The sequence below is a fragment of the Theropithecus gelada genome, chromosome 5, assembly GCF_003255815.1.
Source record: "Theropithecus gelada isolate Dixy chromosome 5, Tgel_1.0, whole genome shotgun sequence".
Taxonomy (NCBI): domain Eukaryota; kingdom Metazoa; phylum Chordata; class Mammalia; order Primates; family Cercopithecidae; genus Theropithecus; species Theropithecus gelada.
In genome coordinates this window covers 137,297,601-137,323,678 of record NC_037672.1, presented here as the reverse complement: position 1 = coordinate 137,323,678, position 26,078 = coordinate 137,297,601, and the positions used below count along the sequence as shown (strand labels likewise).

Below are 26,078 nucleotides of genomic sequence, written 5' to 3'. Positions count from 1 at the left end.
TTTATTAAGTGATGATTGCAGTAATTATACTATTGGATAAAGCAAGGAGGAAAACCTGGGTCCTGTGTTCGGATATTTGATTTGGAAAGGACTCCGTTGATTTCATATATTTGGAACATGAACATTGTGTTTTTCAGGGTTTCACATTAGAATTTCCTTGGCTTGGCCGGACATGGTGACTCACGCCTGTAATCCCAGCACTTTTGGAGACCGAGGCAGGCGTATCACTCGAGGTCGGGAGTTCGAAACTAGCCTTGCCAACATGGTGAAACCCTGTCTCTACTAAAAATACAAAAAAATTAGCCAGGCGTGGTGGCGGGCACCTGTAATCCCAGCTACTCAGGAGGGTAAGGCAGGAGAACTGCTTGAACCTGGGAGGCGGAGCTTGCGGTGAGCTGAGATCATGCCACTGCACTCCAGCCTGGGCAGCACAGCAAGACTTCATCTCAAAAAGAGAACTTCCTTGGCTCATATTGTTGGACAACTAAATACATTTTTAGCTTGTGTCTGGTAACTCTTTCCCAGTGGGGTTTGTAGATGTTGCTTTGCCTGCCTCTACCCATGTATAACCTCCATAATATGTTATTTGATTTGGTTGTATATTATCAAATGGAACTTCCTGGAATTAGACAAGCAGGGATTCAAACTACAAGCAAATAATAGCAATACCTTCTTTGTTACCTTCCCTTCAAATCCAAAGCAAGACAAAAATTCAGTTACTGAATCGTCGAATACTGAAAATCACAGATGTCTTCATAGAGCTAGTAAGCATCAGACTTGGTTTGAATCCAGGTACTCTGATTCCAGATCTCAGTGCTCTTAAGCTCTGTGCTATATGGCCTTGTGGAGCATCTAGCACAAAATAGACATCCAGTGAGGCGATCAGATGTCATTTGGGAGTTGAGGTGCTCCTCAGGTTAGGCCCGCCCAACCTTTCCTTCTGATCCTTGTTTTTCAGTATTCTGCCACTCGAACCCAGTAAAACCTTTCTTTTTCATACCATACCTCTTCCCACTCCATCTCCTTTTCAAGGTATTTGTGAAAATTGGACATCATAGCTTCAACGGTTTATTAAGAGTTTAAATTTCTTAATCCACTCCATTTCTGTCTAAGTCAAATCACAACCAGGCATCAGATGTTCATTTATGAGGAATTAACTTCCAGGTTGAGTCTAAGGATCAGTTTGTATTTGGCCTGTCTCTTCCATAGGCTACTTTGTAAGCTATAAAGAATCCTAGACAAGAACGCAGAAACCCTGGGTCTTCGTCTTGCCTCTATCCTGATTCTTGTCTGGCGTACCTCATGGAATTCTTGTGAATGAGATAGAAGCCTTCTGTAAACCCTTGGGTGCTATACAAAGCTGTTGTTGTTGTTGTAGTTGTTATTATTATTATTATTGGTCCACACTGTGAGAAAGGTGTATGTAATGATGACTCTGAGACCCACTGCAAGGTGGTAAGTCATCAAAAAATAACTCATTTATGTTCAGGCCATTGTATTTCCAAAGGCGGGCACATTCTTTTATAGACCTCACAAAAATTTTAAAATAAGAATTTCACACTTTAAAAAAGTCTCATAGCACTGCTTAATGCAAGCAGACATTATTCCATTGTATGCCCAGTGCCATGCCAACATTTGAACATTTATTCAATCTTTACATATGCATACTTAATCCTCCCGATAACCCTGTGTGGTGATTACTGTTGTTATCCTCATTTTATATATGTGGAAACTGAAAGCTTAGGTGACTTATCCAAGATCACAGAGCTAGTAAGCATCAGAGTTGGTTTGAATCCAGGTACTCTGATTCTAGAACTCAGTGCTCTTAACCGCTGTGCTATAAGGCCTTGTGGAGCATTTAACACAAAATAGACATCCAGTGAGGCAAATCAAATGTCATTCAGGAGTTGAGGTGCTCCTCAGGCTGGGCCTGCCCAGCCTCTCCTTCTGATCTTTGTTTTTCAGTATTCTACCACTCAAACCCAGTAAAACCATTCTTTCCCATACCATACCTCTTCTTGCTCCATCTTTGTTCAAGGCTGAGCCCTTCTCTGCAAAGCCTTTCCTCACCACTCAGGTTTTGCATGAGCTTCTTCCTTTTCTAGATACCTACATTTTGTGTTTGGAACTTAATTACAGCCTCTATTCATGATCATCTTTTCATGTGTTTATGTCATTGCCACAGGGCATCATTATAAACGGCATGGAAAAGCCCCTGCTGTTTGTTTCTAATAGCTCTTAGTGCAGTGATGTTCATAGAATATGTTCAATAAGTGCTTCTAGGTCTATTGATTATGTGCAATCCATATAGGAAGAGGATGTTCAGCTAGAGCCTTATTCATGTATGCTTTTTGGAAATTCCAACACAAACTTATGCTCTGAACACGCATTCATGGTTAGAAGCTGGTGGCTTTTCCCAGGAAACACAGTTTCTCCCTTTCTATAAACTTTTGACCAGAAAGAAAAAAATCAACCAGTGCACAAGAGCCAAAAATGATATTGAAGGATAAGCAGCCAGTTCCATTCTCTCACTTTTTTTTTTTTTTAACAAACAATGAGAGGTTTTTTCCAATGGTAGAAATGACATAAATTCATTTTAAGGAACTTTGGAATTTATCAAAAAGTGTAAAGGCAGAACAATAAAAATTGACCATATTCCTAGATGTCTAGTAAAAGTTTTCCTCAGAATAAATCTTTAGAAGTGACATTGACAGGATGAAGAAGGTTCAAATATTAAGTCTTTGGTAACATACTGCCAAATGCCCTTCAGAAAGTTTGTACCAGTTTACCCATTTGTACCATCGATGTGGATGTGAGTCTAACACTTTCGGTATTATATAATGTGTAATAAAAATTATTTTCAGATAACTTACAGTTTTAATAGTTGAAGTACAGTACCCAATGCTTAAACTTGATGAGGAACTCAATGGAAGTAAAATGATTTTAAATATCTGGTTTACTAAAACCAATTAATAATTTCATTCCTTGAAAGCAGAATGCTTTCAAGTCTGAAGTTTTCATTCAGGTTAAAATCAGTCTACATTCAATGCTAGAGGTTCAACAAATTCTAAGACAGGTCATCCACTACAAAGATAGGCCGGAGCAGCCACTTTCAATTTTGCCTGAATTTTATCACTAACTGTGATAAAAGGGCACTTAACCTCTTTTAGCTTCCCTTGCCTTGTCTTTGAAAATGAGTGGGTTGAACTAAATTATATCTACGACCATTTCCAATTCTGCGATTCTAGAACCATCAATCTAAATCTACATGGATACAACCAGAGCTATAGGAATACTGTTTAGTGGGTGGGAAAATGAAATGTGCACAGACAGGTAAATTTGAGGCCAAGTAGAGTTCAGATCCAAGTTTCATATTTTCTTTGGAAAAATTTTTATTTATTTAGTGACTGCTATTTATTAAGACCGTTGGCTAGTCAGCCAAGGCAGACAGAGACTGCAAGTTAGTTCCAGTTGCTGAAAAAGTTGCTTCCAGTAAGAGTTGGGGCTGAGGGAGAAGGCAAGGCTGGAAATAGAAACGTAGGAGAATTTGAGCATAGCTCAGAGTACAGAGAGATCACTCTGAGCTGGGAGAGAAGGAAAATCTCTGTGAAAGAAGACATTTTTCAGATGCACCTTGGCAGGCAGAAATAGTAGAAGGAAGTTTTTGATGAAGGTAATCTTGTCATTCCCAAAATATCATGATGACTAACCCCGTGAAAGTTTAAAATGTATGGATAAAAGTTTCCATGCCACTACAGGGTTATTATAAAATTTAACTTAAATCCCACTTCAACAAATGTCAGTCATTGAAGATCTTTGTATAACCAATATTGCAAAACCTTTGCTGATGGATTACTTATTTGAATCAAAATTTAATATAGCAAAATTTCAGTGAAGGAGATGTGACAGGCTCATAGGGTTTGTTGTCTATCCTCTAATAACTTTGTAGTCTCCTCACATCCAGTCACAAACTTCCTCTGAGTTGGAAGCCATATGAAACTTTTTGTTCTCTACAGCAGTCTATAAGAAAAAATTACTTAGTCCATTTTTAAATATTTATTCTTTCTATAATAATATTATACACACAAAATCTCAGCTTTGACCCTCAGAGGAGAGCCGAAGGTCCAATGTTCTGATGATTTCGTATGGACATACACTGGCTGTTATTTGAAGAATAAATATTTAAATCATAGAATGAGTAAGCATTGGAAGAATAATGATGGCGTTTTCTTTGTTGTTAATCTATTTGTGCCTGAATTTGCTTTAAATGCCCCTTCAAATTTTTTTCTAATATAGTGGGACTAAGGAGAGTAGTCCTAACTAGTGGCAATATCGGAGGACAGGGGTGTGACTGTGGTAATTTAGTGCGGGAGCACAGCATCAGTACAGTCTGCAGCTGTTTGCTGGCGGGTTTTAATCTCTGCTGTCGCTGCCTATCACAAGATAACTGGAGCCCAGGTTTTTCAGATGGTATTATATGCTGATGCTGTGTTACCAACCTCTGTAATTTCTGAGTTTCTCATTATCAAAGGTGGGAGCCTCATCTCTGCTTAACACAGCAGTGCCTGGAGAGGTAATAATGATGATGATTTTTACCATCCCTGGGGTTTAAAATGTCTCCTCTGTTATGAGGCTTGCCCAGTGGTGGGGGGTAGCCTCAGAACTCCCTATCCCTGGAGCACTTAGTTGGCAGCATTTGGAAATGTGTGCTTATATCTCCGCAGGCTGGGAGACTGGGATGGAGAGCCAAAAAGGGAGGGAGGAGGTGAAATGCCTAGGGAGTTGAAGGGAAAGAAGTGAGATGAGGTAAAGGAATCTTGAGTTGTCAGGAAATACAGAAGCAAAACCAGGTAGAAAAGAAAAACAAAAACATGGGACAAAAAGGAAAAGGTGGGAGGAGGTGGATGGAGGTGAGGATGACGTGCCTTGAGATAGCTGTTTGGAGCCTGGCCCTTGTTTTCCTCTATCCAGTAAATAAAACTGAATTTTGTCTTCCTGTGGCATTGATCTTCACCCTGGGCAGGTAAGGCTTTCCCATGGTAAGTGCTGAACAATTTAGGGCAAGCCACCTGCCAAAGCTAGTGTGTGTTGTCCAGTACCTTATGTGGTAGTTTATCAATAGGTGATTGTAATTTTAAAATAATCTAATCCCCTGTCTCCAAGGAAGCTGCCATTAAGTCATGGCACTGATGTGTGGTTGGTGGGGCGTTTAAAGATGAAGAATGCAGTTAATCCTGAAAATGGGAGGGGAGGAGTGAAATGAACCATGGACCGCATCAGCACCAGAACTGAAGGAGTAGAAATTAATTGGAAGGGAAATAAGACACAGAGAAACCAGGATGGGCAAAGAGAAATGTGTGACTGGGGAAAAACAAGATCCTTACCTCATCCTTTTCGTTTCTTCCTACTCACAGAATGTTAAATGCACTCCCAAATGAAAATAGTGTGGATGTGTGAGTGGCTGTCACTCAGACAGAGGAGGGAAAAAAAACAACTTATTTTATCTTCATCATCTTATTTTGTCAGACCAAGCAGAATCCTCCTCCAACTATCCACAGTATCATTGGTTAAAATATGGGTATGTGGCCAAAAGCTTTGGATAGGTTTATTTTGTATGAATTTTAAAAAGCAAAATAAGTTAGCATCTTTGCTTATGGTAGTTTTGAAAGAAAAATATACATATTTCCTAAGCTGATATTAAAAGTGGCATTTATGTAATAATTATGGGTGACTTGTTTCAGTCTTTTTAGAAGACACATAAGATTGAAATGATAGATGTAATATTTACAAATAGTATTATGCTTACTAATATAGTAATAAGCCCTCTTTTTCTATAGTTTATCCCTAATGAAATATTTTTCTCAAAATTTTCCCTACTTTAAAAAATTTAGTTTTGTGCTACAATACAAGGTGAAAATTAGTCGGTAAGTAATCCAGCAATAACAGTTAACAGTCACAAATTCAGTTACCACACAAATAAGAAAGGAATACAAAAAGAAGGAGTGGATGTACTTAAATCCAAATGTGAGCATGGATATCACCCAGAAAGAGAGAGAATTCAGCATTTCTCTTAGTTTGTGGTCTTTGAGGCATAACTGATAAGTGGGAAAACAGGTTTCTAATCACAGTGGCAGTGTTCAAGGGAGGAACCATTGCTGGAAGTGGCCAAGTGTACTATTTTGAGGTGGGAAGCTCAGCAGTAAGGATCATTTCCCTTTTCTCTAGTGGAATCGGTGTTGCTGCTACCCTGTGCTGAGCAGGGTTTGGTTTTACTGATGACTGAGAAGATGGTACCTGTCCCCCTGGGCTGAGAGCAGGTATACCTGGGCAGTCTCTGACCATTTAGCTGGGTCCTGTGTTCTGCAGCACTTCTCACCTTGCAAAATTGGGGCAGGTGCTTTACTTAGGGTCAGCGGTTTCACCTCAAAGACTGGACATCATTGGAAAAACCAGACGCAGTCTAAAAGTGACAATGACAACTGTGCAACAATAGAAGGAAAAAAAGGAGAAAGCTGAAAGTAAATGAAGTCTGTCTATAGGACTCTCACAGAAGAGCATGAATCATCAAAGAGGTTCCAGAGTTACAACCAAGAAGTATTTATGGCGATCAGTGGTGCAAAGGGTAATAATACAAACATAATAAAGAAGAGAAAGGAAGGCATACCAGAGATAAAAGAGGCCTAGCATTAAATGAATAGGGAGATAAGCTTAATGATTATGCTCAAATGACTGAGCTATTGATGGCAAAATGGCTGAGCTTTGGAACTGCTTTTTAAAACTGGCCTTTAAGAAGATAAATAAGGATAATTAAACAGTAATGAAGACCCGTTTCATTAAAAAAAGAAGAAAACAAGTAAATAGGCAAGGTCTTAGATGATGTGTTAGCCAGTGGTAATGGAAGTAATAATGAATTCGTCAAAATATGGTAGCTCTCCTTTGGAATCATGAAGAATAATGAGAAAGAGAGAGAGAGGAGAGAGATGGGGAGGAAAGAGACAGAGAGAAACAGACAGCCAGCCACTGGAGTAAAGACTGCATATCCAGTTCTCACTTGTTCAGAGTATTGTTGGCAGAGATATCTCAGATTCATTCTCTTGTCTTATTTTAGCCACTTTTTTTCAGAATTCTTACCCTAGGAACCTCTTTATCAGAGCTACCAGTTAGAAGCCACACATGCTTTCTCTCTTCTTCCTGCTTCATCTATGCTCCAGTGTTACTAATGTATAGTAAAAATAAAATGAAAAATAGTTTAGGAGAGATAATGTCCTGTACACTTCACAGAACAAGAGCCCCTGAATAATTAATTTCTAAGTAGAATTAGTCTTAAACCTATTCCAAACATAATACTTGCCCATAGTAAGTATTCCATAAACATTTGTTGGATAAATAAGTGAATTAGGAAAACTACATTGCTAACAAATACTAGAACATTTGAGAGGGTAAATATATGAACATCTATGAAGTATTAGAGCCAGGAGCTACAAACAGCATAAATCTATAAAGCTTTTTCATGTTAGACCAACTTAATCGATTTTTTGTTTTGAAAATTGGAAAACAGTGGACAAAAAGAATACGCTAGATATATTATTATATCTAAATACATCCAGACGTTAATGGAAGAATTGATAGCAGGTCTCATGAAATCTAGTTCAGAAAATGAATTCAAATTGAGTTGAATGTGTCAAATTGATTGAAAACTGCCTGAAGGACTGAAAGTGTAATGATAAATGACAATGTATTGAATCTGGACGAGGGTGGGGAGCTATGTTCAGCATGGTCTTATTTAACATCTTCATTAATTATCTGGGAAAGGATATAAACAACACATTCATTAAATTTGTAGACGTGAACGAGAGAGGTGTTTGTAAGCACTGGGTAGGGCAGAGGACAATATAAAGGGAACTAACCTGCTCAAGAACAGAATGATGTTAATAATTTGATGAAAATCCACTAATGGCCTGGCAGCGTTCTTCTGTGCAGAGCACAATCCCAGGCACTATAGGCGATTACAAGGCGAGTTAAAGCATCTCGGCAGACAGAGTGCAAACAACTAAGTATACCACGGGGGAAGGTGAAGGAAATGCTGCATTAGAGGTGCAAGCAAACTGCAATGGAAGCAAAGAAGTGATGAAATTCTAAAGAGAACAGTCAGGACTGCAAATTCACATTGTTAGACCGTGAGTAAAACAACTGGAGCAAGAAACATCCCAGAGATGTAACTAGGGTTAGATAAAGGATAATGCCATGGGCTACCAAGAAGCAACAAGACAGGGATATTTTTCTTCAAGCACGCCATGTGAGTCACAGATAATGGAGTTGGGACATTGGGCTCAGCCAGTGCAAACTCACTGCTCAACAGAACCTTTTTTTTTTTTTTTCCTGCTATTTTTCTTTCTTGTGCTAAGGTAAACTACTAGGTACTGTTTTTAATTTAGTTTTTAATTATGATCTAAGGATCGGTACTATGGAAACACACATAATTATATAAGAAAGTATTGCACATATAAAGCATTATCTATTTTATAATATTAAACAAATGGCAACGATCTAATGTTCAATAGTAGAGGAAAATTTACAAAACTTTACTGTCTGTACTTGACAGGATATTCTCCAGCCACTAATGGGTGGTTATGCAGAATTAGAACAGGAAAAAATGCCCATATTTTAATGTTAGATGAGAAAACTGGGATGCAAAATTTAACATAGAGTGTAATCAAAAGCAAAAAGCTAGTGCATTTTTAGCAACAAAATATATCGGTGGCTGTCTTTGTGTAGGGTGAAAGAGGAGGCTAGAAAACAGTATTTGTTGAGTCCAAGCAACTAATTTTTTCAATGTTTATTTCTGTCATAAAGGTTTTTATTTGCATTTTAATATATGTTTTGGCCAGATGTGGTGGCTCAGGCCTGTAATCCCGGCACTTTGGGAGGCTGAGGCGGGTGGATCACTTGAGGTCAGGAGTTTGAGACCAGCCTGGCCAACATGGTGAAATCCTGTCTGTACTAAAATACAAAACTTAGCCAGGTGTGGTGGTCCGTGCCTGTAATCCCAGCTACTTGGGAGGGTGAGGCATGAGAATCACTTGAATCTGGAAGGCGGAGGTTGCAATGAGCCAAGATCATGCCACTGCACTCCAGCCTGGGCCACAGAGTGAGACTCCGTCTCAAAAAAATAGATAAGTAAATAAAATAAAAATTTTAAAATGTATATATGTGTTTATACACACACACACATATGTTTTGATGAGTCTCTAATAAAGGCACTTAGGGAGAGTATAATAATTTAGTTACGTGGTTATTTTCTTGGAAAAAAATCGAGGTTCCTAATCATTGAGGGATATTAGTTGTCTTGAAGATCGACGTATGTTAAGCACACCTGGAATAACAAACAAATTTTGCTGTTAATTTTATTAAGGTATAACCGAATAAGTAAAAGACAACGATGTGCATTATGACATTATAGCCACAGTGATCAGGGAGGAGCTGCCCATGCACACAAACCCGCACATTCATGCACACAGGCACACCTCAGTAATGAAACCATGTACCCCTAAGGACTGAGAGCCAATCTGTGGGAGAGGTTTTGAAACACCAAAACACATAAGGTGGGCAGAGATCCGAGACTCATTTTATTTAGTATTTTTCAATCGGGGTTGAGAGCGTTGGGTAGAAGGACACTTCTAGATGAAGTTGAAAGCAGCAACAGTATATCTAGAGCTGACAGCTAGTGTTGTAAAATCTCCCTGAAACAATGTTGGCACCATGGCTGTGTTTCTCTTTTCTTCCTGCCTGTCTCTGGTGCAGGTTGCCCTGTGCTCTTCCCTTTAATTCTTATTCTTTTTCCTGGCCTCAGTCTTAGGGGAAGTGAGCTATGTACCCAGGTGTGTATTTGGCATTTCTCTAGCAGTTTTAAAAATAATTTTATCTATCATAATTATTTTCATCAGGAGAGAAACTTTTCCATATTCTTTATCAAGATACTCTATCATGAAAATTGTCAAATATATGCAAAAACAAAGAGAATGACCCCTCATATATCATTACTCAGATACAGTGAGTACGAAGATTTTGCCATACTCACTTCATTTATCATCTCCCTCTTTTTTGTCAAAGTAAAAATCTCAGGCAGGTCATTTCACCCTTATTTACTTTAGGTTATTTCTCAGAAAAATGGAGAGTTCTCATATAACGATGATGCTATTATCAAGCTTAACAATATTAGTATCATCTAATACCTAACCCATAATCAAATTAACTCAATTGTCCCAAAACAGCCTTTTCCAAGTAAGTTTGTGTCAATCAGGATCCCGACAAAGTCCACACATCACAGTGGTTTTTATATCTCTTGAGTCTTTTTAATCCGTCTCTGCTTCCTCATGCTCCCTGATTAACACATTAGGGAACATGTTTTGAGTAATTTGGAAAAATAGTCATGGAGTACTCTTAGGAAAGAGTAATGGGGCTGAGGACGGTCAATTTAGCCCATCCTAACTTCTGTGAGATTTTTTCAGAATATTTTGGATGGTTCTCTCACTTTTGTTATTAAGCATTTGGGAAGAAGATTCTGTAGCCTACTCAGGTGAGCCAATCTCATGGCATTGAACAGAGAAGACATGTTTTCACGTCTCTAACCAGTGTTTTTCGTGGTGTAAGTCGGGCCTTTCACCTTTGATCTAAGTGGAACCAAGAGGTTAGATATTCCCTTTTCTTTAGTTATATCATGGGCTTCATTAACTCCAAATTGTATCTCTCCCTCAGCTATTTATATATATTTTTTGGTGGTGGTTCTGTTGTTTTACAAGTTTAAGCAAGAGGTTGAATAGCATAGTGATTAAGAGCAAAGATTGCTGGAATCAAATCTTGACTCTGGGCCAGGCTCGGTGGCTTATGCCCGTAATCCCAACACACACCTGTAATCCCAGCACACGCCTGTAATCCAGCACTTTGGGGAGTCGAGGTGGGAAGATTGCCAGAAGCCAGGTGTTCAAGACCAGTCTGGGCAACAAAGTGAGGCCTTCATCTCTGTTAAAAATTTAAAAATTAGCCAGGCACAGTGACGTGCACCTGTAGTCCCAGCTACTCCAGAGGCTGAGAAGGGGAGATGTTTGAGCCTAGGAGTTTGAGGCTGCAGTGAGCCGTGATAGCACCACTGCACTCCAGCCTGGGTGACGGAGCAAGACCCTGTCTCTTAAAGCAAAAATTTAAATAAAAAGTCAATAAATCAATCTTGACTCTGCTACTTACTACTGGTGTGTGACCTTGGCAAGTTACTTATTCTGTCTGTGCCTCAGTTTGCACATCTTGAAAATTGGATAATAATAGTATCTAACCTATAAGGTTAAGATTAATACACACACATATACATTACTTAGAATAATGTCTGTCACATACTAGGCGTGTAGATGAGTGTTAGCTATTGCTGTTATATCATTAATATGCTCTTGCTATAAGAACAAGAAAGTAAAAAGTCAGTTTCAACTTGTAGAGAGGATGTTCTTGCTATAAAAACAAGAAAGTAAAAAAAAGTTTTAATTTGTAGAGAGGTAGTACTTTCTACACTGTTTTAAAGGAGAGTAATTAGTAAATAGAAGTAAAAGGTGAATAATTTTGTGAAACTGTGTGAAAGTTACATATTTTCAATATTACAGATAATCTTTTGGCTTATGATAATTTTTCCCAAAGAAAAAGTTAAAATGTCAGAATTAACAGCATTTCAAGTGACAACATCTTAGAATGTGGCCTAAGAATGTAGACCTAAAGAATCAGTTGTAAGAATTTGCTTCATTTCTCTGTTTTGGGTGAATTATGTTTATTAAACTTGCATATTTAAATGAAAAAGCACAAGAAACTTTTTTAAAAGCCATGTTTGAATGCCAGCAAATATTTGAAAGAACAAATATAAGCTTGTTTTAACAATTCTCTGCAAATTCCCTCCCTCCACATATCCCCCTGACAAATAGCCTTTGCAATGTGAGTACTTAGCTTGGGCATAAAGGACTGAATGTGAAGATGTGTAAAAGATCCATTGTCTAGGCTGCTCCTGGGTGATGGAAGTCACTTCTGAGGTGGGCTTAGCAGGAGGGCACATGCTCACTCGCCAAGAGTGCATCCACAGACCTCAGCTTCCATGCGCATTGATGATGGCCGTGGAAGCACATAGGTTGAAAATGCCCTCAAAGCTGCATGGCTGGACAGAACCTCTAGCTATTGTGTGGTCCGTCTGTCTCAGGAAATTGAAGTCCAGAGAAGCTGGGCAACTTCTTTAAATCACACAGGAAAATAAAATGGGAACTTGATTTGCCCTCTTCCTGGTCCAGAGTTCTTAGTATCATTCTGCACAAAGATGTGAATAGGGGTTAAGTTTAAAAAGGATTATATGGTCAAAAGGCTTGGGAAAACCTGAGTTCCATATGTTATACAGGTGTCTTTCCTGCAATGTCTCAGAGCCTTCAATATCTTAAAAGGGGGATTATCATGCAGCATTTCTCAGGTTTATTTGACCATGGAACCCCTTTCTTCACTGAATATGCTTTGGGTAAAAACTACTCTGTGCTATCCCTTACTTGAATAGCGTATACAACATAAGAACTGAGAGAGAAAGTCACGGCATAAGCTCATAATATTTATAATAGCCATCTTGACCTGTATTTGAACTAGGGTTATACATTCTTCTATTGAGTTAGTAGTGACAGATGAAGACAAGGAAGGAAAGGTAAAAATTGATTAAACTGCTTATTTAGTGGGCAGAGGGAAAAAGAGATGGGCATATTTTGCCTATTCTCAATTTCTTGAACCTTATAAAGAAGAGATGAATTTTTCTTCTGACTGTGCCTCCTGTCCCATTGCTTCTTGTCTGGCCTACACACATTTTGCTATTTCTAGAACCAAGTTAATCCATTGTTCTTTGCTGGGCATCTTATTGATCTTCTGTGTTATTAATATTCACTTTTGGCTGCCAGATTAGCTCTAATGAACCATTTACGTTTATTTTTAGCACACTTAGGAAGTTGGGACGTATTATCCAGATTGCATTCTACTGTGCAGGAATTGTATCTGCAGAGAATGAGAAGCCTTGACTTTCCTCCTTTTTCCGATTTCCCTCACTTTAACTTTACCCCAAACAGAAATAAAGGAAGTCTTCAATTTATGAACAGGCTGTTCCAATAGTTTTTTGGGGGGGAACTCAGAATTTATGTTCCCATAAAAACAGTGTTCCTAGGCTAACCCACTAAAAAAATTTTATCCATAGTGATTTTAAAAGTATACATTTACATTTTATTTACAATAAAAGGGAAGCAATTTGGTTTCAAACATCATAGAATTTATTTACCCCTGTTTGAAACAGGTCCTCCCCTCTCATGCTCACACTCACTTGCTGGAATTTGAAACTTCCTTTGGGTCCCTCCAGGGCTGTGGCGCAGTCTAGTGTAGGGCTGTCACCTTTCAGCTTTAAGACGTAGGTCTAATTACTTAGCTACTTTGAACCTTATAAATTGGGAATAATAGTATTAACCTTGCAGGGATGTATAAAGATTAGAATAGTGTATCCGAAATGCCTGGCACACATTAGGTGTGTAAATAAATGATATTTGTTCTTACATAAAGGTTATGCTGCTAAAGTACTTCCAGCAAATTATTCTTTTTTTCCAACCCTAATTTCTATTACTTAAGTAATCCATATCCACTTCTAAAAAGTAGAAAATTAAAAATAGTTAAGTAACTTATCTAAGCTCACACAGTTATGGAATGGTTAAACTGGAATTCAGAGCTTGCAAGTGTAACTTCCAAAGCCCGTTCTCCTAAATAACACACATTTTTGTAAGTCCCAGCAGGCACAGTTGTTTTATTTCACATGGCTGTACCTACAGAAGAAAAGCAGTCTTCTCTTCTCCACGTATTGTCTATTTTCATCTCTCTGTAACTCCTTGGGTACTTTCAAAGTGAGAAAGTGACCTACACCTGTGTTTCTCTGGATCGGTTGTCGTCTAGGAAGTATGTATTTGGCTTCAGTTTGTTTCACTGGCAGTTTTTTGCAACTATCAGAGGATGGAATTTTGCTTTGTCATCTGACCCAAGCACAAGCTTAGGTAAATTTATGAGAACAGGCCAATTTCTACAGAAAAGCTGACTCTAGTGAAAGATTTTTCTTCCCCAAGTCAATTTTTTAATTTGTATTTGATCTGTTTCTGCATGGTGTTTGGCCCTCCTCTTTGCAAGTTTTGCAATTTCACTGTCCAACAAGCAGTATCTGATAGGAGTTTTAATAAGACTCTTCACCCTTCTTTGTGCTCAAGAAAATATTGTCAGCACTCTGCCATTCCCTCAGAAACAGGATCCCACCCACTCTGACATAGCTGTTCCACACAAGAAACCACACATGTAAACCCTAAACAAAGCGAGTTTGATGCCAAGGGTTATTTTTTCTCTTTATTCTATAATATATTTATACACTTTTGCTTAATATCAAACTATTTGAAGTCATTATAAATAAATCCAGAAATATGTGCTTTATAGCCTCAATATGAGTAAATACCAGGCCAGAACTGACCAAATGCACAAACCAAAAACAAACAAACAAAAAAATCAGCCTCAAATTAGATTTCATGGTGCAATTATTTCACGTGTTTCTGAAAACTGTTCTTTTAAAATATCTACTGTTTTCTTCCATCCTTTCAATTGTCTCCAAGTCTTCTGCCACCCCCACCTAGAAAAAGAGTCTTCTGTTTGCATTAGGACATTTACATAGGCATTTCTTTCCTGGAGAAATATGACAGCAGCTGAGATAGCACAGGCCTTGTTAATACTTAACACTGAATAAACAGGGCAGGTAATGACCATTGTAATACTTCCAAACGCAGTACAGCAACACAGTTGACAAAGGTCAGGAGGGAAAAAAAATAGCATTGGTGTTTGCAGTGGGAAGAATCTTCTGAAATGAGACTTGAGAAAACAGGCATACGTCCTGTGTCTTAAGGCTTTTGTTGAAGGGAAGACTACTAAGCTCCCTCTGAACTGGTGTTCCAAGATTTGTAATCTCAATACTGAGAAAGATGGAAACATAAGGACAAACTTTAGTGCTAAGAAATTCTCACAGTACCTAGGGCTTTAATATTTCTTCAGATAAATTAGGCAGCCAGATCAACTTACCTAAATATTGTATTAAAGGCACCCTTTTATGCCAACTTCACCCAAAACACTCCCAGCTGCTCGTTGTACACTGAAGTTACACGATGTATCTTTTCAAGGACCTTGCAGTCTTTGCTGAAAAGGACTTCAGTGCTTCCTCTCAGGAGACACCTCTCAGATGAGGTGTTGTTTTCTGGAAAGGTGCTTAAGTTCCTAGCTTGTATAGCAGTGGAAAGATTGAGGCTCTAACATATATTTCAGAGAGCTGCCTTATGTTATTGGCCATGTTCATAAGCAAGACCCAGTTATCTGGGTGAATGAGGGGCTGCCCATTTTCCTAGGCCAGAGGTTTAAGAGTCTATTTGTTCATGCATTCATTCCTCACTCATTAGGTATTTATAGAGTAGCATCTGCCATGGGTCAGGCTGTTTTCTCAGTGCTGAGGATAAATAGTGAACAAAACATTGTCAAAGAGCTTTGGGTCCAGTGGGGAAGACAGACGAGTAAACAGATTATAATATGGTGAAATAATTAATTACAGGGTGACTAAGGTATACTTCACTCAGGCTTCTGAGGGCCCTGAAAGGTTTTACATAAAAAGTGTCTTTGAAGCCCAAAGATTTGTTAGGATTTTGTCAGTGTTGGGTAGGGAGAGTTTTCTAAACTGAAAAAACATATTGAAATCCCTGAAAAAAGAGTGTGATCAGTTAGGGGAACTGAAAGTAGTTCAGTGTGGGCAGAGGGCAGAGTCAACCTAAAAGATTAGTGAACAGAAAACAATTAGAACCCAAGTTCGTCAAGAGGTTGAGGTTTAAACAACAATTTGGAAAAGAGAAAAAAAATTATTCTTCAGTTACAAATTTTGCACATATTAGCAATTTGAATTGAGAGGTTTTGTAAGACTTCATTTATTTTAAGTAATTTTTTCATTTTTCTTGTCTTTTTAATTTCTAGTTTATTGTCAGTTATGACTGCTCTGTGTTAATTATAATCATGAAAAGTTGAGAAAACATATATATGCCCCCGCATTAAGGGATTAGTTACGTAAGTTATAATAAGTTAAAAACACTGTGTCCCAAAACATTATGTACGAAACATTAAACTAAGCCCATTTATTTAAAACATAAAATCATAAAAACATGATTAGCAGAAACCTTTTCTATTTTATCTTCTTGCCTCTCTAAGTGCAAAATACCTGATAATAGACTTCCACAAATTCTTGTGGATGAATTAATGAATGAATGGAAAAAAAGTAAGCATGGCTACAAGCACCTATTGGACTTTACCTTCCACAAAGAAATGCAGAAAAGTTGACAGAATATTTTGATTAATATTCGCTTGGAGTTTGTAACTCAGGACCAAATAACTGTCCTTTGCTTTTTCCTATTCCTTCCATGTAGTGACATTATTAATATATTAAGATAAACAAGCTTGTTTTCTTCTTTAAAGCATTTGCTCTTTCACTGCTACAAAAATATTAGTTTATACTTTTGTTTGATCTTTCCATGAGTAGATACATGTATATTTGCTTCTAATACTCGCACATTTATTTTCCACTTTGACGCTGTTGTGTAAAGGGTTTTGTTTTTTTTATTATGTGTTATACATTTGTTTGGCTTTGTGCGGTTAGATATACCAGCAGAAGCTGCCACATAAAAAAGGGGAGCACCCAGAGGTTTAAATTAGAATCTGAGTAGTTCTCAAATTAAAATTTTCGGTTATTTGAATTGCAGATACCTACACCAGCAGTTGTCTGTAGAAGCCCAGTTAGGCTTAATAGAAAATTAACCCGACTCTAACGAGCACTAATAATCTAGCTTATTCATTTCTCTTTTTTTTATTTTTAAAATTCACCTTTTTATTTTGAGATAACTGTAGATTTACATGCAGTTATAAGGCATGATACAGACAGATCTCATGTATTCTTAGCCCAATTCCCCCCAGTGGTAATATTTTGAAAAACTGTAGTACAGTATAACAACCAGGTATTAACATTGATACAATCAAGATACAGAACATTTCCTAACCACTAGAATCTCTCATATTGCCCTGTTATAACTACACCTATTTTTCCTCCAGCCCCCTTTCTTAACCACTAGATACTCATTTTTATAGTTTTGTCATTTCAAGAAGGTTGTATAAACAGAATCACATACTGTAACCTTTTGGGATAGGTTTTTCTTTTTTTCCTGCTCAGCATGATTCTCTGTTGTGTGTATCAATAGTTCATTCTTTTTTATTGCTGAGTAGTATGCCATAATATAGATATACAATACTTTGTTTAAGCATTCATCCCTTGAAAGATAATTTGGGTTTTTTTTATAGGTTTTGGTTACTTATGAATAAAGCCGACATGAGCAATAATATACAGGGTTTTCTATGGATATAATTTTTATTTTGGGGGGATAAACATCCAGGAGTACAACTGCTTGGTCATATGGTAGTTACGTGTTTAGTTTTTAAAGAAACTGCTTATTTTCAATAGGGGCTGTATTATTTTACTTTTCTACCAGAAATGTACGAATGGTCCATTTCTCTAAATCTTTGCCAGTATTTGGTAGTGTCACTGTTTTTTTATTTTAGCCATTCTGCTAAGTGTATAGTGATGTCTCATTGTGGCCTTAATTTGCATTTCCCTGGTGGCTAATGATGTTGAACATCTTTTCGTGTGCTTATGTGCCATCTGTATGTCATCTTCAATGAAATGTCTGTTCAAGTTTTTTGCCATATTCTAATTGGAATGTTTTCTTACTGCTGTGTTTTGAGAATTCTTTATACAGTCTAGATAGAAATCCTTGTTAGATACATGGTTTGCAAATATTTTCTCCCAACATGTGATTGCTTTTTCATTCTCTTAAGAGAATCTGTCACAGAACAAAAGATTTTTCACAGAACAAAACTTATCAAATTGCCCTTGACTCGTTATGCTTTTGGTGTTGACTTTAAGAGTTCTTTGCTAGCTCTAGCTCCCAAAGATTTTCTCTTACTTTTTTTTCTAAAATCTTTATAGTTTTACATTTTACATTTAAGTTTGTGATCCATTTTGAGATAGTTTTTGTATAAGGTGTGAGGTTTAGGTAAAGGTGGGTATTTTTGGTTTGGTTTTGTTTTTCATTTGTTTTGCCAATGAATGTTTAGTTGCTCTAGCCCATTTGTTGAAAAGTCTGTCCTTCCTCCATGAAATTGCTTTTGCAACTTTGTCAAAAATAAATTGAACATATTTGTGTTATGTAGATCTATTTCTGGGTTCTCTATTCTGTTTCATTGATCTGGTATTTGTCTCTTCACTAGTACCCCACGGTGTTGATTACCATAACTATATACAGTAGGAAGTCTTGAAATCAGGTATACTGATGCTTTCTACTTTATTCTTTTTTTTCAAAATTGTTTCCATTATTTCAGTCTCTTTGCATTTTCATACACATTTTAGAATATTTGTCTTTATCTACAAAAACTATTGCTGGGATTTTGATAAGAACTGTTTCAAACTTGTGTATCAAGTTAAGGAAAATTCACATTTTACTATGTTGTCTTCCAATCCATTAATGCAGTGTGCCTCTCCATTTATTTAGATCTTCTTTGATCTTTTCATCAGAATTTTTTAGTTTTCAGTACATAAGTCCTGTACCTAAATATTTCATCTTTTAGTAAGTATAAATGATATTCTATTCTCAACTTTGGTGCTCACATATTTATTGCTAGGACATAGAAATATAAATTATATTTTGTATGCTAATCTTGTATCCTGTTATCTTGCTGGACTCACTAGTTTTAGGAGGTCCTTTTTTTTTTAAAGCTCTCTTGGGATTTTCCATTTACACAATCATGTCATTCATAAACAGGAAGCAATCCTTTTTCATCCGTACACTTTTATTTTTATGTATTTTTTTTTAGACGGAGTCTTGCTCTGTTGCCCAGGCTGGAGTGCAGTGGCACAATCTGGGCTCACTACAATTGCTGCCTCCTGGGTTAAAGCAATTCTCATGCCTCAGCTTCCTGAGTAGCTGAGATTACAGGCATGTGCCACCACATGTGGCTAATTTTTGTACTTTAGTTGAGATGGGGTTTTACCATGTTGGCTAGGCTGGTCTCAAACTCCTAACCCCGAGTGATCCACTCACCTCGGCCTCCCAAAGTGCTGGGATTACAGGTGTGAGCCACCACACCTGGCCCATGTGTATACTTTTAATTTTCTTTTCCTGCCTTATTGCCCTGGCTAGCACTTCCAACACTTTGTTGAATAACAGGAGTGAGAACCGACATCCTTGCCTTGTTCCTGGTATTAGGGAGAAAGCATTTGGTCTTTCAACAATAACTATTTTAATGATAGTTTTTAAAAGATGTTCTTCATCAATTTAAGGAAGTTTCTCTCCATTTCTAAAAATTAAGAATTTGAAGAGTAAGAAGTTTGAATATTATAAATTTTACAGGTTATTATTGTTTAGCTTAAGAAATTATAGAGCTTCTGTTCTTGCTAGTTAGTTAAGTCTTCAGGACTTATGCAAGACAGGGTAACCCAGAGTGATAGACCTCCTTTTTATTGATGTTTCATGATTTTAAATTTCGTTCTCTTTTTTCTTTATGTACTTAACTTTGCTTTTCTTTCTCTGACTTTTTTCTTTTTAAAAGTGCATTGGTAGACAGTACTTCAGTGTTGTAATTGGTCAGTGGAAGACTTAATTCATGCTTTAAAATAATGTATGCTTACAAGGAATATATACAAATATTTCAAAGAGCTATCTGAAAATTGGTTTCAATTGGGATTCAAACTAATCTTTATTTGATTTGTATTTGCCTCATTCTCACTTTACATTTTTAATTACTTTTTAAATTTTTTGAATTTTGAAGTACTTTTCACTTTTAATTTGAATGTACAACTTTACTTTCTTCTATAAAATTTAATATTGCCAGACCAACTTACTTGGATGTCTACTTTTATAAAATAATGCCAGCTTTTCCATTCTTCCTCTACACATAGAATTAGGTCGTTCAGTATTTTAGACTTTTTGGTATTCTAGTGTCCCTAAGGAAGGGAGTGATTGAAGTTTACCACTTCCTATGACATTAATACTGAACTTAAACATCTTCAAGGCAAGGTATGAACACAGAACAAATATATCTTCAAGTTATGAGCAACAGCAACAACAAAAAACTAATTCACACAGATTTACTCTATTGTAACCTACCACATCACTCAGCAATGTAAAATTGTTTTTGTCATTATATATTCTTCTGTATCATCATTTAGACGCTAAGCATCATGAAGGCAGGCATCATTTCTTTTTTATTTACGTCATGTACCTGAGGCATTCAGTGAATATTTGTCGAATGACTAATTTCTGATGTCTGTGGTATTCCATTGTTTGGACACACCATTGTTTAGTTAAGCAGCCTCTTTCTTTTGGGCATTTAGGCGGTTCCTAGTTTTTGCAATAATAAACATGTAACTAATCTTTTCAGCCCCTCCTACTTTGATGAGTCGTCTCATTTTACATTATGTCTACATTCGACTTTTGGACATCCATATTTTTTCATCATTTATTGTGCTTTGTCATTTTAATTTCTCTACTCTCTGGTTGGTTGGATATTTATGTCAAGCTGCTTAACAAATGAGCATATGGCATTGCTTTATTGCTTTACTGTAGTGTTGGGAAGTCAGAACAGTGTTAGATGATGAGCCCTTTAGAAGAATTTAGAAAGAAGTTGACTAGAAAAGATGTAAAAGTTGTGAAATATATAAGGCCAATTTAGGAGATCACAGAAAGGTGGTCCCACATTGTGGAGCATCTGTAATGTTGCTCCTGCAAAGATTGGCTTTGCCCATACCACTGAAGTAAGCCTCATCCCATTCTCAAGTACTTTCAGAACAACTGAAAGTATAGTGGGATCCATACCACATTCCTATCAGAAGGTCCAAAGAATCTCAGCACCATCCTTTATATAGCTTTGCTGAGTATCTGTTATGGTCCAGAAGGGTTCTCTGTTGGGGACTGTGGAGAGGCACCTAGATACCCAAAATACAGTGCTTGTCCTCAAGTAACTTGCCCACTGGGGATGGGCAAGTAAGACTGAAGCCTTGTGGCATTATGGTCGGAGCTCATGATGCAGAAATGGACACCCTTGGATCTGAGTCAGGCTTTTTCTTGGTGGTTTGACTTTAAGCAAGTAATCTAATTTCCATAAAGCTCAGTTTATTCATGTAGAAAATGGGAAAATAGTGTCAAAGGTTATTTTGAAGAATACATGGAAAAATGCAAATAAGACTCAGAAAAAACGTTTGGCATGAGGTGGGTGTATATTTTTTCTTGAAAAAGAAAAACGGGCACAAAAGACAGTATGGTATCATGTGAGAGATAACATAGGATTTGCGGTAACAGAGCGACTACTTACGGCTAGTGAGAGTGAGGAGGATGTTATGGAAAAATGTAGAAAATCACTTGCATCTTAAAGAACAGTTAGGATTGCAGGTGGCTGAGGGACAAGTAAGGAAGATACTCCAGAGGAAGAAATGGCATATGCATAGGCAAAGGGAAGAATGGCAGGCTGTGTTCATGGACTGTAGGGAGACAAGACGGCAAGGGTGAAGGCGGACTGAGATGCATGTGTGCCCCTGGCGAGCTAATCAATTGACTTCTTAAAAATTTGACATTTTCTAGTGGGAGAGTAAAGGAAAGAATGGTTTTCTATTAATAAAATAGGTATACCCAAATAGTTCTTTCTTTACCTTCAAAATAAGATGTCTGTTACATGCTGTGAATGCAACATGACATTTTAACCTATTTGGACTTGTCTTTCATTTTTACAATTTTTAAAAAAGCACTCATAATTGGATATGATTAGTCGTACTCAGCATAGATAGAGGTCATTTCCGTGGATGCCAGCACTTGATCTCTTTGCTCAGGGTATATCATGTGCTTTTATGGGAATGGCTCTTGTTTGCATTTTACCAATGAGTAAGGAGTTTGAGGGTAGAAACCTGAGTTAACTGGCACTATATTTCTAATTGATTAGTGGTGTTTCAGTGCCCCCTATGGGATGGTACCAGGGCAGTTATCTCATTGGGTATCTGCATAATTGGACTCAGGATGAAGGAGAGGAGTAGAACCTAGACCTCAAGAGGTGGTTAGGGCCAGATCCTGGGGAAACTTGACTGGCTGCATATAAAGGTACAGATTTTAAATTATTAAGCAAAGCAGTCTCTAGAAAGGGTGTTAAACAAGTGCCCAACATGGAACTTAGAAACATTTTATTTGGTGGTGAAGTTCATGAGAGAATGAAGGCAGGAAGCTGATGTGGTGGTCACTTTACAAGTGTGAAGTCCTAAGTGCTGGCCTTGGACAGGAGTAAAGTGAATGGGAGGAAACTGAGAACTGTAGACAAGAGGAAGAAAGAACTGATGGACTGGACGACTGATTGCATGCAGGAGGCTGGGAAGAGGGAGCAGGCTGAGACAACAGAGATCTTGAGTCTCGTTGACCTTCCAGGTATGTCTGTCACCTACAGCCTATAACATTCATGATTTATGTCCTCTGACACATAAAATTTAACAGGTTATTTTCTACCTCACAGAAACCAAACCAAAGCTTAACTTTCACAAGCAAAACTTGTTTTTCACTCTACACAATATTAATTCTTTTCTTTTCCTCATTGAATAGCTCCAAAATAAAATTTTTTGGGTTGCCAAACTTGCAAGAATTCTCTGATTTTCAAAACTTTCTATTTTAAAGACCCCTTCCTTGCAATAAAATATGGCTAATTTGAAGAGGCATTGCATAATAGGTAATTGCCTAAAACATCTATAGACTTTTTTTTGAGATTTAGATCACTTCTGTAATGTATGATAAAAATTAACTTAGACTTACTGATTTGGAACTTTTAATAATTTAGGCAGGAAGAAATTTCCATTGTAATTCTCCATAAAAAAGTTTTTCCTCCCTTTTCTCCTTTTTTCAGTGGTGGAAAGTTTAAAGTGGATTAAATATGAGAATGAATCATTAATTGCACTTTAGAAAAGTGCTTAGTATACTAAAACACCTGTCCTCTGTATATACAGAAACTACAGTGCACAAACAGGCAGAGAGGTTAGATGTATTTAGCCAAACCTGAAGCAATAGTAAAAATAATTAGGGCCATTAGTTCACCTGAGCCACTCCTCAACCTACCATAAAAACAAAAAAACCGATCAATGTCTTTTCTCTGTTTGGTAAAGTCATCAAAGTAAAGTTTTTAAGGCCTATTTGTCTCATTCATATATATATATATTTATTTTTTTTTGGGGGGAGACAGAGTCTAGCCCTGTCACCCAGGCTAGAGTGCAATAGTGCAATCTTGGCTTACTGCTACCTCCATCTCCCGGGTTCAGGCGATTCTCCTGCCTCAGTCTCCTAAGTTAACTGGGATTACAGGCACTTGCCACCATGCCTGGCTACTTTTTGAATAGAGATGGGGTTTTGCCTTGTTGGCCAAGCTGGTCTTGAACTCCTGACCTCAACTGATCCGCCCACCTCGGCCTCCGAAAGTGCTGGGATTACAGCCTTGAGCCACTGCGCCTGGCCTCGTATATACTGTTTAATGGGATCATTATTTCATTCATTTCCTTTAATTCAAGTTAGAAATAGCTTGATATTTTTATCAAATGTACCCCCATTCCAAATATTTTGGCATTTCTTTTGTTTTCACTGATCTTAAAGGATTTTTCCTAACATGAGCAGATCTTATGAAACTGTTATAAGTATGTGAACATACTCAACAAAGTAAGTTCAAGTAAATACCTTAAAAACTTATTCTTGGGCAACATTTATTGACTTAGTTCTAGTTAGCAATGCACTTAAATAGCATTTCTTTAAATAAAACTTCTTGGTTCTAATTTTTAAATTATTTAAACTGATCTACCCCGATGAAGAGAAGGAATTGAAAAGCAAATATGACTATACTAGCAAATATGCATATAGTTACATATTCACTTTGAATGAATGCTGACATATAAAAAACACCATATGGCACAAACATAAATATGTGTGTGTGTATAGGGGTACTTAACAGTGGTACAAATTTCCAATCACCCCAGTCTAAACATCTGATTTAAATTTGTTCCTTCTGCTGAATGCCAGATATGCAGGTTAGGATCAAGTAAAACGAGCCCATTTCAATAAAGTCTAAAACTAACCAGTGCCCTCATATTTGTGGTGCACATTAATTTTTTTTAAGTGAAGCATAGTAGAGAATGAAGAATGAGGTTTCTCTTTGTTCCTTCACTTTATGTGATAGATTTGATGGTACTCTCATATATGTAAGGGTAAAATTACCTTTTTGCAAGGGAAAACAAAATTTTTAGGATGTGGAAGCACCCAACAAAAGCAATGCCTATTTCCACACAGTCTAAGTTGAAAACAATTTCTGTGGATAACCGAATTCGCTTAATTTTCTATGCCATCCAGCCATTTGCTAAACCAGTGGTAAGCCCAGTCCTAGGATGTCTAATTAATGATATTATGAGAAGATACGTTCTATCCCAAATGAGTTTAGCTTGAACTGATAAAATTCCTGTGAATCTAAGTACCTTCCCAAATTCTTATGAAACTAGGCAAGCATCTCAGATGTCAGCTCCTTAAGGACAGGGATTTTTGTCTCTTTATTCACTTCTGTATCTTTGACTCCTAGAATAGTTCCTGGTGCATAGCAGGTACTCTTTATGTATTTGTTGAATTAAATCAATACAATTAAATCTTGTGCCTGGGTTGCTCAGAATAGTTTCCTTGATTTAGGGAGAATTTAGTGAAGTGATGTTTAAAATATTATTATAGCATGTTCCAGTTGAGTAGAAGAACCAACTAATGTAATGATTCTTAAACATTGGTCAGCATGGTTAATGGAGGACAAAAAAAAATTACAGGAAAAGATCTCTTGCTAAGAATAAGATTGCCCACGGCCAAAGGCTGAGAGAGTGCATTCTCCACTGGACTGTGGTACAGACTAGGGAAAGTGGGTCAGGATTGGGAACATCTGTGAATGGGAGGGCAGCGGGAAAGCTTGTCCTATAGAAAATTAAAAGACAACAGACACCTCACGTGCAACACGAGGCCCGTGGGAGCCTGGGGCTTGTTGGTTTGTAAATTTGACCACTCTCTGCCTTCCTGGCAATTCCCATTTGGTAAACCAAAATTCTAGGGACCGAAATGCACATTACATGTAACAACAGGCACAGGCTGATGTTTTGTCTCAGCATTAGGTATTGTCAGATTTGAGCATGTGTACAGTAGTGCAAATACATACTATATGTTGGGTATCTATCATGGTATTATATTAAGAACTCAAACTCACAGGGATTAACTGTAACATTAAATCACAGTTGAAAAGGTACTGGAATTTGGGAAAGATGACCCTTTTAGATATTCAAAGGTTTTAAGATTAAGCCAAATATCCAAATTATAATTTATGAATAATTTTGTGGTCCCTTTTCTGTCAAATTAATTGGTGAAGAGTTTTTGTGGTGGGGAAATAATACACATGGATCCACATCCCTGTGAAGGCTGCCAGGTCAGTGCCTGACAGAAGTGTCTTTTATCGCAAGGAGTCAATTGCAGATCAGGTTAGTTTGTGTGTGCGCGTGTATAAAGGTTGTTTACAGATGGAAATTCATCTCTTTTTTTCCGTTCTCATAAATTTTATTTGTTTATTGGAGTAAGACACATTGAGATTATCTGGAAGATGAACTATGTATATTCAGCATCTGAAAATCAATATAAAGGCAGGCTTTTAACTTGTGAGAGAAAAAAAGAGAGTAAGACCGGTCATTTGCTTTTTCATCGCTTACCAGCTCACAGTTACTTCGTAGTTCCTTCAGGGACCAGTGTCAAAAGGGAATGATAGGCTGTAAACTGTGTTCCTGATAAACCTACTTTATTTGAAAAAGGGTTTGGTCAGAAAATGCTTTGTCCTCACCATGTGATAGGATT

At 37.3% G+C, this 26,078-nt stretch overlaps 1 protein-coding gene across 1 annotated transcript in view; it reads left to right on the top strand.

The window, feature by feature from the left end:
• MAML3 (mastermind like transcriptional coactivator 3) overlaps positions 1-26,078 on the top strand; it is a 432,254-nt gene that overhangs the window by 118,884 nt on the left and 287,292 nt on the right. The gene's annotated exons all lie outside the window — the stretch shown is intronic.